Source organism: Bombus vancouverensis, unplaced genomic scaffold (assembly GCF_051014615.1).
Source record: "Bombus vancouverensis nearcticus unplaced genomic scaffold, iyBomVanc1_principal scaffold0027, whole genome shotgun sequence".
NCBI lineage: Eukaryota > Metazoa > Arthropoda > Insecta > Hymenoptera > Apidae > Bombus > Bombus vancouverensis.
In genome coordinates this window covers 492,432-506,037 of record NW_027468918.1, presented here as the reverse complement: position 1 = coordinate 506,037, position 13,606 = coordinate 492,432, and the positions used below count along the sequence as shown (strand labels likewise).

At 38.9% G+C, this 13,606-nt stretch overlaps 2 long non-coding RNA genes and 1 pseudogene across 2 annotated transcripts; 1 reads left to right on the top strand and 2 right to left on the bottom strand.

Moving 5' to 3' along the window:
- Positions 1 to 9,096: 9,096 nt before the first annotated feature.
- LOC117160216 (uncharacterized) lies at positions 9,097 to 10,385 on the bottom strand. The gene is made up of 4 exons (XR_004464734.2): positions 10,273 to 10,385; positions 9,885 to 9,948; positions 9,516 to 9,615; positions 9,097 to 9,371 (listed from the first exon to the last, which is right to left on the bottom strand). It is a non-coding gene; the product is annotated as an uncharacterized LOC117160216 (long non-coding RNA).
- Positions 10,386 to 10,467: 82 nt separating this feature from the next.
- On the bottom strand, positions 10,468 to 10,586 carry LOC117160223 (5S ribosomal RNA; annotated as a pseudogene).
- Positions 10,479 to 12,874, top strand: LOC117160217 (uncharacterized). Its single transcript, XR_004464735.2, has 3 exons — positions 10,479 to 10,612; positions 11,586 to 11,671; positions 12,141 to 12,874. It is a non-coding gene; the product is annotated as an uncharacterized LOC117160217 (long non-coding RNA).
- The last annotated feature ends 732 nt before the right edge of the window (positions 12,875 to 13,606 follow it).

Here is a 13,606-nt window from a genome sequence, read left to right as displayed (position 1 = left end):
CATTAAGTTCCACAGAATAAATTATTGCGCCTATTTGCATGGTAAGATTTGCTTTCGAAAAGAAATACTATGTAAAAGACAAGTTGTGCGATAATAATAACCAAAAAGGGTTGATATTTCTAATTTCATAGTGTGCTTACTTCATAAATGAAATTTTGGGGGTGTCCTGGAGAAAGTACTTGTTACGTTCGGATACTGGCAAAGATTGCAATGCTCTCTGCATAATGTGCCTCGATTTTTAATAATCCTTCTCCACTATTAAATCATGTCTCGGGAATATGTTTAAACTTCCCAATCATGGTATTAATTGTTTTTTCTAATTCCATCTGCCTGCCAGCCACGACACGAACAGCCAACATGTGACTGTATATTTTCAGTGAACCGTTAGACCTCACTGCCTCTTGAGAAACATCATTTAATGAGTCAGGAATTCCAAATTTCGATTCTAAATTCAACTAAGCCTTCCAAACGTTTAATTTTTCCTTCTGTTCCCTGAAATTAGTCGTTTACACCGCTCTTGTCGCGACTGTTCTTACTTTCTCTATTTCTGTTGCTTGTAAACGGTATGCCGTATACTGTAGCCATACTATTGAACTGTCTGGATTAGCTAAAACTAATCTGTCGAACTGATCTACAGAATTTGATAACTGGTTATTGACGAGCGCTTCTTCTCTTTGACGAACTTCACGTTCCTTCTGTGTTTTCTGTTCTCAACGTTCAGCGGCACTTAATTTCTTATTTCTCAGTTTTGGCTTTTCTTCACAATCGCTAGATGACTCTTTAGGCTGGAGGAGAGTTAAATATCCTTGGCTTCCGCTCGTTATCGTCACCATTATTAACATTGTTAAGCGCATATCTCAAATCTTGTTTGGAAGGTTTGGTATATTTCAGTTTAATCTTTTCTTCTCCTGTTCGTTCAACACACGTTCGTTTTTCTCTGTTTCGTTTTTTATCTTTGGTACTTCTTGTAACTTTTCAATTGTTATTCTTTTGGCGACTACCATGTTCTCTTGATTTTGTTTCTTTCTTTTTAAGTTATTAATATCATCCGATTTCTCTTCCACACAATAATGGAAGATAGTGTCACGTAGAAAACACAGGAAATCACGAAATTAACGGATCATGTCTTGTGAATTTGAAGTGTGTAGGACGTAATAGATGCCAAAAAAAAACACTCGGAGATATTTAAACAGTATATTTATTAACAATTCTCTCTTTCGACACTTTGCGTAGAACTCGCGATTACACTTGACGATTCGCAATTCTCGGTTACAACTGATAGACGATGAGTTAAGGTGGCGATTGAGCAAAGTGCGCGATATAAATTAAGATGATGACTACTCAAGGAACGTAGAGGAACTGTCCTTCTGTGACGATGACGCTGCGGAGGTGTGACTAAGGGTACGAGATAATCGGATTCGTTAAGGAAAGTTTTCCTTAGGAAAGTGAGGGAAATGAACGTCGCTGTTAATTGGTTAATTTCTATGTTGATGGTTGAAGAAGGATCCTAACCGCCCTCGAGAGAAAGTTGCTAGCGGGAAGCGTCGTCCTTGAGGAAAACAGATTTCCCGTATCTTCCCGCAGTAGGTGTTAGAGATTTAGGGACTGTTAGGATAAAGACTGTTTGTCTGTTTGAAGAACTTAACTAGTTAACTAAATCTTAAGATTTATAACAGGTCCTCAAGCTAGCTGAACATGTACTGTGTAGATGCATCGACGTCTGGTAATCGTCGCACCCGGAGAATAGGGTCTGCGTGTGGCGAGCCACGGGACAGAAACCGTTGGAATATTTACTGTCGAGTACCGCTACAACTATTTCTTTTTAAGGAGAACTATACTATTACCTCATACTTTTGTCAGGCAAAGCGTTCATCCCTTGACCGCTGCTACGTTCGGCGACTGGTTGTCGCCACGAGCCCAAGCTCATTATCACAAATCTCGAACAATTGTAATCGAGTTAAGTTATAGAGGCTAAAATATTGAGGGTTTTCCGATGAATTCCAAAGGAAGGCCCCGGTGTCCTTTCATCTCCGACATATATATTTTGTGGCATGCTTGTAAAATCTAGACATCATTCTTTTGGTAGCTTTTTATGATTGTATCACAATTTTAAGATTAATTAAACGAATATTTAATAATGATTTTAATATCGAAAGTAACGATTATTATACTACGAATTTTTATATGAATAGAGTATGTTAGAATATGTGAAACATAAGATCCGGTCAAGTAATAGGAACAAACGAAAAACAGTTTTGTACGAAGAAAAACAAGAAAGATATAAAGAATAACAGGCTTTGTTTTCGAGAAAATTGATCTTGGAAATCTGTTTGAAACATGTAAATTTGGTTAGTTACCGATTAAGCAGAGGGAAGTTATTCGACGTGCAAAAATAAGAGAAAAATGTGGAATAAGATCTTTCCATATAAAGCTTCATTTTCAAGAAAAACGAATTTCTTCGTGCTCAGTTGATAACACTGTTCAACACGTAATTTTGCAACCTTCAATTTCTTTTACCACCGTTCCTGGTATGCCATCTACACCAACCGCTTTATTCCGGTTCATCTCAGCTCCGGCATCCAGTAGCGCTTCCTTCGTGATCAAGCCCTCGCTGACACTAATACTTCCGTGGGTTCTACTTATATTTCCCCTCGGTCTCGTTAAGAAAAGCTACGTCATGATAGCCCTGTACGCCCTTCGCTATGGATCCCTGCCCAACGAGGCACAGAACTCCTTTCAACCCTTCTCCTTGTTGGTTCGAATCAGTTTCCTCATCTGCCTCTTCTTTTTCCGCAACTCCTAAATCCACTGTGCCGCGTCTCCAGTTCCTCTCGCCATTGCTCTCTAGCTCTTCTTCTCGTCGTCATCACCTCCTTTCTTAACTTCATCGACTGTTCACTCCGCCAATAATTATGATTTTTCTTGCTCATCGGAGGATAAACCCTTTTTAATTCGGAGGTACATGAGGTTTCCACTGTAACAGCATACATCGAGCCCTCCTGCATAGATGTCCCTCGGTACATGTTACTAAGCTTTCCTAATTAACCATTGCCACCAGGTGGCCCACTTAGCCAGATTGACACATACCATTTCATATTGAATAATACTTCACTTCATACATGTAGATGGCACCACTCCTTAATGTATCATAAAGCCCCTAAAGAAGGGGCCCGCTTACCTATTGGCAACCGTATGACACGTGCGCGTCTCATCACGTCGTTCAAATTATTATGTGAGCCCTACTTCCTACACTCCATTGCATATAAGCATTTGCATTTGCATTTCCCCTATCCCATCAACTCACAGTTGACCCTAGTGACAAGAAAACCTCACCTTGCCCCAATGCTACCACCCACATGTATCTTCTTCAATTCATCGATCTACTAATATTCATGTGCCAATCCAGCAGGTATTAATCGTGTCGAAGCCACCCAAAGGGCAGTGTTAGTGTATTATTGTGTTCCATCGTGTGCAATTGCATTCTCTATCATACTTCATAATCTTACCATTTAAATCTATTATATTAATTATCATCTCGAAGCCAATATTAAATACTGTTGCGTTGAAAATTAATACAAAACCATTCTCGTTATTCAATTAAAAGTAAAATAAATAACGACTAAAACAAAAACAAAACACGATAAACAGACTTAGCGTGATGAGTTATTGTTATTAAAGGCGTTTTTAATCTTTCCATTCTTAACCATTAATTTAATAGTTTGTAATTAATTAATTAATTAATTTGTAGTTATGAAGCTATAATAACTCATCAATAAATGCGAACAACCAACGTCCTTTCGAATTATCTACAACAACGTACTCACGCATATTAAACATTTACTAATACGTTATATACATTAATTTATTACTTTTTAAATTATCTACTGTTTCCTATTAATTCCTTTCTTTCTAATTCCACTCTCTAATTCTTTCACTGTTTTCCATTATGAACTGACTTTATCTGATGAGTCATTATAGTTCCAAACATATTTATCCTAAGCTATTGTATTTAAATTACTTAAGGTTGAAAATAAATTTCTTCTTAAAACTTTATATTTATATAGTTCTTCAATTATATTATGTAGTATTCTACGTAATACTCCTTCATTATATTACCACTCTTTATTATATTTTATTGAACTCTGGCTTCTCCTAATTCAATTCTAATTTTATTTCCTTTTAAAGTTTTATCATTTAAATTGAGATTCGTAATTGCATTTTCTATAGATACTCGACTTTACCAACTCCTCTTCATATTTTAATTCAATAATTCAATAATTTATTGCCTTATATTCTTTGATATTGTTCATCTATGACTCATCACGCCACGATTATCGAGCATTACACTTCTTGTTTCTCTCACATTTAACATTAGATCCTCCAATTATTCCATTTATTTTTGTTCAGCGAAGATATTACCATTTAATTATACCCAAACATATTGTAACTCACTCACTCGATCATAATCCACGTCGACTCCCTTGTAATATACACCCTTTTTTTTTTATTAACGTGGAGGAAATCCGCACTGACACCAGGTCGCTTCTGGGGAAAAGCGGCGTGGTAGTGCCGGACTCCAGCCGACTAAAACCTCCACGATGACCGCCCCAGCTGCGATTGAAAGGGGCCCGGGAATTGGTGTGAGCGATACACCGCCCCCCCCCCGCCTAATACCACCGCTTGATGGAGCCATGTATCATACACCCTGATATTCACTTAATACTATTCCACTCACACCAATTCTCCTATCACCTCATCCCACTTCACACCCCTTACAATTTATCGTAATAATTCATTGCACTTCCCTCCCCCTTTGTAATCCATTGTAACCCATTGCAATTTTGTTGAAATTCGCACAAGCATACTGTATTTTCGACCAGTCGTGGGGAGACGCTTTTGCTAGGAAATGCGTCAACGGAAGTCGTAAATTCCCGTTACGATTGTAATAATCGATGCCGCGAACAGATCGATCCCCTGATTTCCATTGAGATAATAGGGGTGGTTGAGGTTGTATAACGCTGCGATTAACAGGGTTATAAAGTATGTATTTCCAACAACTTTACACAAGATAATAACGCCGATGCGTAAGAGGTAAGTGAAGAATAAATGGATTGCTCTTAGATGAGAGAATCAGTGTAGAGACGATGATTGATCTAAAGACAGAGCTCGCGTCCTGGTAGATATGTTGTCGTCGACGAAGTCTTGAGATGTTGGGTATGTTAGAATGGAGAGTTAACTGAACTTCCGCTCTCATGTAATTACGGAGGAAAGCTCGGTTTGTAGGTATTTTTTGAACGAAGGAAGGGGATTCGTTGTTCACACTTTTCGTTATGAAAAGTGAGGGTAACGGTCCGCGATGCGGCTTGATTATAACCCACGTTAATGCATAAAGGTATGAGGAAGAAGCCTCCTACCAACGTGGCTCATGGGTGACCTTGTTCATGGGAAAAACCAGCTTTGTCGTTAGACAAACATTCGTTTTTCCCATTAGGTGACTACCCGCTCTCTCCGTAATTTTGAATAGCGTCTAATAAACCTGACGATTTGTCTAAGAACCAGCCATAAACCGAAACACTTATAGGATTAGAAAATCCTTCCGGATAAGCACATTAACTTGAAAACATGTGCTAACAGTTAAATTAAAAAGTTAAGGTTTATGGTGGGTCCTTAGGTTTATTGAGGACCGGAATGACGGTACGTGGACCATAGGCTGCCAGGCATTGTCGTGACCAGTTTCGACCATTTTGTTTATTGACGGTCGGACGAAATGCGTCGTCTCCAGGTTTTGCGTGGCGCGTATCCCAGGATGGGAAAGTCCCTGGAGCGAATTATATACGCTGTGCCGCAAGGGTTTCAATACAAACGGTCGTACAATATCGCCTGATACGTCGTAATCAGGAAAACGTATCTTCCTTAATTGTAATGCGGATGTATCGGACTTGATGATGTTGCGCAGCTCGGTGTCGTTTTCTTGCGCTGCGGCGAGAGTTTTATGGTCCACAGATTTCCCTATCGCTTCGATGCGAGATAGAGCGTCGGCTACATTATTGTCCAAACCTTTAATGTATCAGATGTCGGTCGTGAACTGTCCAATGTAGTCAAGATGGCGAAATTGTCGCGGTGAACATTTGTGTAGATATTGATTGAACGCGCACATGAGGGGTTTCTAAAGCGTTTAACTGCGGTGTACAGAGCAAGAAGTTTGCGGTCATATGCTCTATATTTTTTCGCTGCGCGGAGGTCAAGGATTTTGTAACAAATCTTAACGACTGCCATTTGTCGTTTACGCGTTGTTGTAGTACTGCTCCTATGGCGTAATCGGATGCGTCTACCGCGAGGCTGACGGGCCCGCCTGGTATCGGATGCGCTAGTGTCACACGCTCAGTAATGTCACATGTTGAGAAGCAGTAATAGGGTGGACAAAACATACTGCATGCCACAGCTATCGATACAATAACCAGATAGTAACGGAATAGCCGTCTCTGATATACACTCGGGGATAATCCCTACAGGGGGACTAAAACCTCAGCATAAAAACCTTTCCAAATTAGCGCTCGATATCTTTTTTATTATAGCACTCTGAACCCTCACTATTTTGGATTCGTACAATAAATTTTACTACTGTTAGGTAGATGATACATTTACACTGTACATGTGAATGTGTGTGTAAGCGTCAGAGGGCGTCCAGGTATCAGTTGAGACAAAGACGATTCGAAGCTGTTAGAAGAATCTGGTGGGGTCGGTTGACAACAAGCGTGCGTACAAGAGGGTTATCGAGGTCTTCGGAGTGTAATATATGTCGGAGATGAAAGAACACCGGAGCCTTTGGAATTTTGGATAATCTCGCAACATTGTAACCTAGAGTCTACTATAGCTGGAATTAAACAATTGTAGTTATTCAATCCGATTGTAATTGTTTGAGAGTTATGATAGTGAGCTTGTGCTCGAGGCGACAGCTAGTCGCCGAACGTAGCCGCGGTCACGGGATGAACGCTTTGTCTAACAAAGACATGGAGTAATTGTATAGCTCTCTTTAAAAATGAAATAGTTGTAACACACGGCAATAAACATTCCAACGGTCTCTGTCCCGTAACTCGCCACACGCAGACCCTATTCTTCGAGTAAGATGATTGCCAGATGTCGATGCGTCTCCGCAGTACATGTTCAGCTAGCCTGAGGGCCCGTTACAAATCTTAAGATTTAGCTAACTAAAGTCCTTCAAACAGACAAACAGTCTTTGTCCCAACTACGGGAAAATAGAGGAGACCTATTTTTCAACGAGCGGCGTCTCCCACTAGCAACTTTCCCTCGAGGGCGGCTAGCATCTTTTTCTAACCACCGATAGGGAGATTGACCAATTAGCAGCAATGCCAATTTTCCTTACTTTCTGAACGAAGGCTTTTCTCGACGAATCCGATGATCTCGTGTCCTTAGACACACCCCATTATAGTTCTTCTTTGTGGCATCATCGGGACGGAAACTCACTCTCTCGCTGCGATCTCATCGACGAAAAGGTTGACACCTTACGGTCAGTGAATATCACCAAAGAATCTGACATAGAGTACGTACACCTACCATCCCGTTGGCTGCGTATTTGTTAGTGAACCTAAGACCATTGTCACTAGTGTTGCAAGTGTGTGATCATCGTCAGTTTGCGTCAACTCTGTAACCTTTTTGTTTGTGTCAATAAAAGTCACTTCCGTGGTCTAAGAAGATGGATAGCTTCAGTGAAGAATCATTACCTACCCCAAGTCCTCACCGTGATAGCGACTCGAGCCCGGACTCGGATCGTGACTCGACATGTCAATAGGAAAGGATGTACTTACTCTTAATAGGTGTGTACCCCTACGAGGTAAGACTTGGGCGAAGTGCGGTGATGTGTGAAGAAGGTTTCGATTTTAGGAGGTAGAACAGGATATCCTGAGAAGTGGAGTTTTATATTAAATTATATTAAAGTTATATTAATTTTATAATAGTAATATTATTATTATGGCAATAAACATTGTGCAGGTACGATGAAGTTTAGCGTTTTTTACCTATTTAACAGCAGATAGTTTATTGTAATTGACTATAGAGTTTATACGATTAATTGTTTACTAATATCGACTACAGAAGGAGGTTTTTAACTCTCCATATATCTATCAATGTTTATGTGTTTTATTAATTATTACTTGGTTGTAAGCATATATGAAGGAGGTACTTACTTGCTTTTACTAATGTACTTACTTGAGAGGTAAGTCTTGGCTTGCGTAGTGTTTAGGGAACGAGGTTTTTGATATCTAAAAATTGACTTTGAATTATTATTCATGAAGTGGATCTCGCTAGGATATCTATGCTCATTTTAATAATGGACCATTGTTACTTGATTTGTAGAGAGAGTTAGTTTATATTTAGTTTTTATATGTCGGAGAACAGTCAGGAACAGGGTTGTGGGCGTTTGATAGACCTCCCTTGGAGTTGGCCATCGTTGTGTGATAACGAAGATACGGCCTGATGCTACGAGTATGGACATTACCGATTCGACAATCAACAGCGGTGGTTGGGCACTTGTGATGTTAGTGACGTTGGTCTTAGGTCCGATGACGAATCCACGGTCAACGGGATGAAAGATATACTTGCTCTAACTCAAACTCACTGATCGTCAGGCGCTGCTCCCTTCGTCGGTGGGATCTCAGGAAAGAATGAATTTTCGTTTCAATGATGCCACAGAGGAAAACTATGATGGGGTGTGTCTAAGGACACGAGACCATCGGATTTGTCGAGGATAGCCCTCGTTCCGAAAGTAAGGGAAATTGACGTCGCTGTCAATTGGTCAGTTTGGGACAAAGACTGTCTGTCCGTTTGGAAAATCTTAATTGCCGGAAAAACCCAGGTTTTGTAGCGGGTCCTCGGGCTAACTGGATTTGTGCTGTGTACGTGCCTCAACATCGGGTATTCATTGTCCGAAGGAACCGTTGGAATGTTTTACTGTCACGTACCTCTATTGGTATTTCTTTTAATGAGGGTCATACTATAACTCCACACCTTTGTTAGGCGAAGCGCCCGTCCCGTTGACCGCGGCTACGTTCGGCGACTGGTGGTCGCCTTGAGCCCAAGTTTATTATCACAAATCGCAAACAAGTACAATTGGGCAGGATGACAGCAGATTGTTTAATTACGACTGTAAACTTTAATTACAATTTTACGGATTTTCCCGAAGTTCCAGAGGGAAGGCTCCGGTGTCCTTTCATCTCCGACATATATGTTTGATTCTACTTACTATATAATGACAATAAATTTATATTTTATGTATTTATGTATATGAGGTACTTACTTTGAGTGATAGTGATAAATTGATGATGGCATGTGTCTAGCGAAGGAGGTTTTGATGCCTGTAAGCAGGCCTCGAGTTAGTTTTGTTAAGAGGATTATTATATTCTCTTGTTTGATTTTGACTATGTGATTGTTATGTTACGCTTTATGCTTTATATTTATTTTGTCTATTCAAATAGATGTACTAGGAATGATGTACTTACTTCTAATAAGTGCGTGCTCCTACGAGGCAGAGAATTGGGTGATGAATGTGTTGAGGAGCAAAGAAGGAGCTGATCTTAGAAAGTAGAATGAAGAATTATCCTGTGAAGAGGAGTTTATTTTAATTATATTATTATATTAATTGACATTGAGTAGGTATTATGGAGTGTAGAGTATTTTTACTTATTTATTAGGATACTGTTATTATAATCGACTTTTGATTTTAGAGTTGTACGATTAAATTGTGTTATTAATAATTGACTAGAGAATAAGGCTTTAACTTTCCATATATCTATCAATGTTTGTGTGTATTATTAATTATTACTTCGTTGTAAGCATGTATGTAGGATGTACTTAGTTGCTTTACGTACTTATTCTTACTTGAGAGGTAAGCCTTGGCTGGCGTAGTGCTAGGTGAGCGAGATTTTTCGATATCTGAAAGTAGATTTGAATGATCATTTAGTAAGTGGACCTCATTATCATATAATATATATTTTATTTATTAATGTACTATTAATATGGTACTATGAGATTTATTATATATTAGGCTATTTTACTATAATAGGTGACTATGTATTAGGTATAGTTATTATGTTTTAATAATTGACTAGTGATATAAAAGTATGGAGTTTGGTTTTTGTCTATAGTATTATAAGGGATGTACTTACTTTAAGAGGTTGTGATATTAAGTGGGTTGCTTACTTACTGATTTAATTTATTTAATGGTTAACTATTGATATATAAGGAGGTAGTACTTACTTCAAGAGATAGGGTTAATTCGAGGATGGTCTAACGTCATGCGAAGGAGGTCTTGATGCCGGTAGTGATAAACTAGTTTGCGATCGTTAGTGCTTTTAGCGGTGATTGATATGTTTATTAAGTGGTGAATTGCTGGTGGACGTGAGCGCACCAAGCCTGAACCTCACCGAGGGGCGCGGCGGGCCTAGCGCGCTTCGCCAACGCCACACGGAGTTCCCAGGCGATCACCCATCCAAGTACTCTCCGTGTCCGGCGCTACTTAACTTTCGTGATCTGACGGGAACGAGTGCACTCAGCGCGGCCAGGGCGTTGGCATTTCTATTTTTTACTTAACATGTTTGTAAGTAGTTGTAGCATGACTGTAATTTGTTGTGTTTGTTGTCTGAGTACTGCATTTTGCTCACATATTTTTGTTGACTGCAGCGTCGTTATTGTTGTTGTTTTGATTTTGGTTGTTTAAGGGTGGTGTTTAGTTAGTTACTTGTGCATAACTTCGGCTACCAAAGGTGTTGATGGGGTAGAACTGATGCCGATGGAATTTGACGAAATCGGTATTGTGTTTAAATGTTACATTCGTCCATTAATTGTCGTAGAATATCGAGACTACGTGATAAGTAACACACATTTTGAGTCGATCCGTTAATTTTCCCACGATCAATCTATCAAGTTACGAGACGAGAAATTTTTAATTTATAATAAAAATGTATGAGATTACGCTTTTTCGATGTACGCTTTTTCGAAGATCTGTAGCGCAAAGAACAATTCTCTCTCCAACGGTTTCTTTGATACATATTATAGCATCGCCGGAATACTGTTTACGAAAGGCCGACGAAACACATACAGTGTCGCGATAAAGCGTAGGTGCCGACGGGCCGAAAGTGTCGGGAAACTTCAATAGGCCTAATGGCCCACCGATATCCCTTTGGTCCTTCCGTAAAATAATCGGAAGAAGGCGTATATAACCAAAATAGCAGACGGTTACGAACACGTGCGTAGCGGGGATATTGAAAGATGACAAAGGGAAGAAAATTATTACTGGACGTCTAGGTTACATCATCGAGAACACAAAAAGGAAACAAATATGTCCTGACCATACAGGATCTATTGACCAAGTGCTCCCTTAAAATTCCTACTGTAGCGGTTCATGGCCATAAAGAAAGTTCCAGGGCTCAAGCGCACGTACTGGCCTGTGAAATGTGACGTCCGAGGTCAGGACGTCGTCAAAGAATAGACCCTATGATTTACAATAAAGCGCAAGTGCTTTCGATAAAGGAAACTGATTCCCTACCCCAGAAGAAAACATTCTGTTTCAGGCACCTCGGTATCCTATATGAATGGCAACGAGGAAAGGCTAGAGAGACGCAGAGAGATACAACTGATCAGTGAAGTCGAGTAAACGGTGAGTATGCGAAGAACAATACCAGTACGGCCCAGGTAACGCGTGCTGGTAAAACTATCAGGTCTTCCACGTATAATTAATAAACTCATTGTTAAATCAATCCGCGGAGTATTTCTTTGGCACCGTACACGTCCTACCACCTCACTGATAAAATCGAAAATAAAATCTAAGGAATATTACAACAGACGGATCAATAAACAAAATTTCAAAATGGTAGATTTGTTACATTTAATGAAAGAACTTAGTAGAGGGAAATCTCAAACGGATATACAGAACCTCATAAAGTTCCCAATATTTTCAAGTACCATAATATTGAAATCGAAGTAAAAGGAATGCCATGGTCAATACATATAAATAAATTAAAATTAACGCGCTCGCAATAGATAGTGACGAGCATTCAAACAGGCGGACCAAACACAACAAACAAAAGCAACACGTTAATAATGAAAACTTTTCCTATTATATACAGTACGGGCATCGTTTTTTATGAACAAGAACAAGGAGAGGAACTCTACGGTCCTTGGGATGGCGAACTTCCTGCCTATCACCCGGAGGTGTATGGATAATTACTCACTTACTGTTACCAATTACTCCAACACGCTTATTAAAATATCTTCGACCGTATCATTTGTCAAAACTGTTATTACAATGTAGATGAAATGCCAAAAGCAAAAAGGAATCGTAGACGTAGAGGCTATAATCCAGAATGATCGAGCTCTGTATACGACTGTTAAACTCGATATTTTGTTATCGAACTCACGATAAGAATAAATATAATGACCGAGCCCTTCTCGCTGGGGCATTCGATTGTTGCATATTCACTACCGTAATCTCCAGGTCGCATTGACAAATTTTGAACAGATGTTACGATAATAAAATGAGCCGTGACACTTTAACAATTTATGATTTTACAATCCGCGGGAAAATAACATACTCAATATTCTGATTTGTGACTCAACAAAAATAAAGAAACACATTTATACGTCCTCTGTACTGCATATCTCGTTGAACATGTGGAAAATCGCTAGTAGCACATAGATTATGAAGATACATTTTGCTTGTTATGATATAGTAATCCTACTTTTTCAGCACTGTATCATATTTGGATTTAGGCTTGAAGAACGCTTCTACTTTACTAGTGTTGCTGTTTTTAAGATCTGTTTCTCGTAGTAGGTCTATAGAATTGTATTATATATTCAATATTACTTTATGAATATATTATGAAAATTATGTAAGAAAATTTAAATAAAAGGCAAATTTGAGGTAACAAACTGATAGAGCATGTTATATAAAATATGTTGTAAAACGAATAAACTCACTTCACTTCACTTTTCGTTCACTTTTTATAACACTTCGTGCTTTGCTTTTTTGTAAAATGTTTCGACGTATTCATTTTTTTATTATTTTTATGCAAAATTATGTTATTCTGCCAGAACTTTGTAATTTAATTCTCTCAAGTTAACTTACTGTTTGAAACTGACTCCCTTCTGCGAAAACATTTTTTGACTAAATTTACCCAGATATTTTCTGTATCCAATACTCAGATCCGATGAATATTCGGAGCAGTTCAAGGCTTGAATTTCGAAAGAGGTCCCGGTGCACCTTTATTAAGCGTCAAGTAGGCCAAGGTGAAGAAATTTACCTTTATATATGATAAGAGAGTTTATTATGCAGATCTAACAGAGTAACGGTACAAAATGTTACAGAATGATTCAAAGTATTACAAGAGACTGCGTCAAAATATTTTAACAGATTGATTCGAGCGCTTATTTTGGGGGGTTTTTATATCGTGCTTTCTATACTGTGTGACACTATCGTGGGGTTTTAGTCGGTAAGTCCGACACTACCCCGACAGTGTCCATGAGGATCTCCCCACGAAAAAAAAGTTCAAGGCTTGAATATTTTTAGAAAAATAACAATTTCACTGATCTTAGT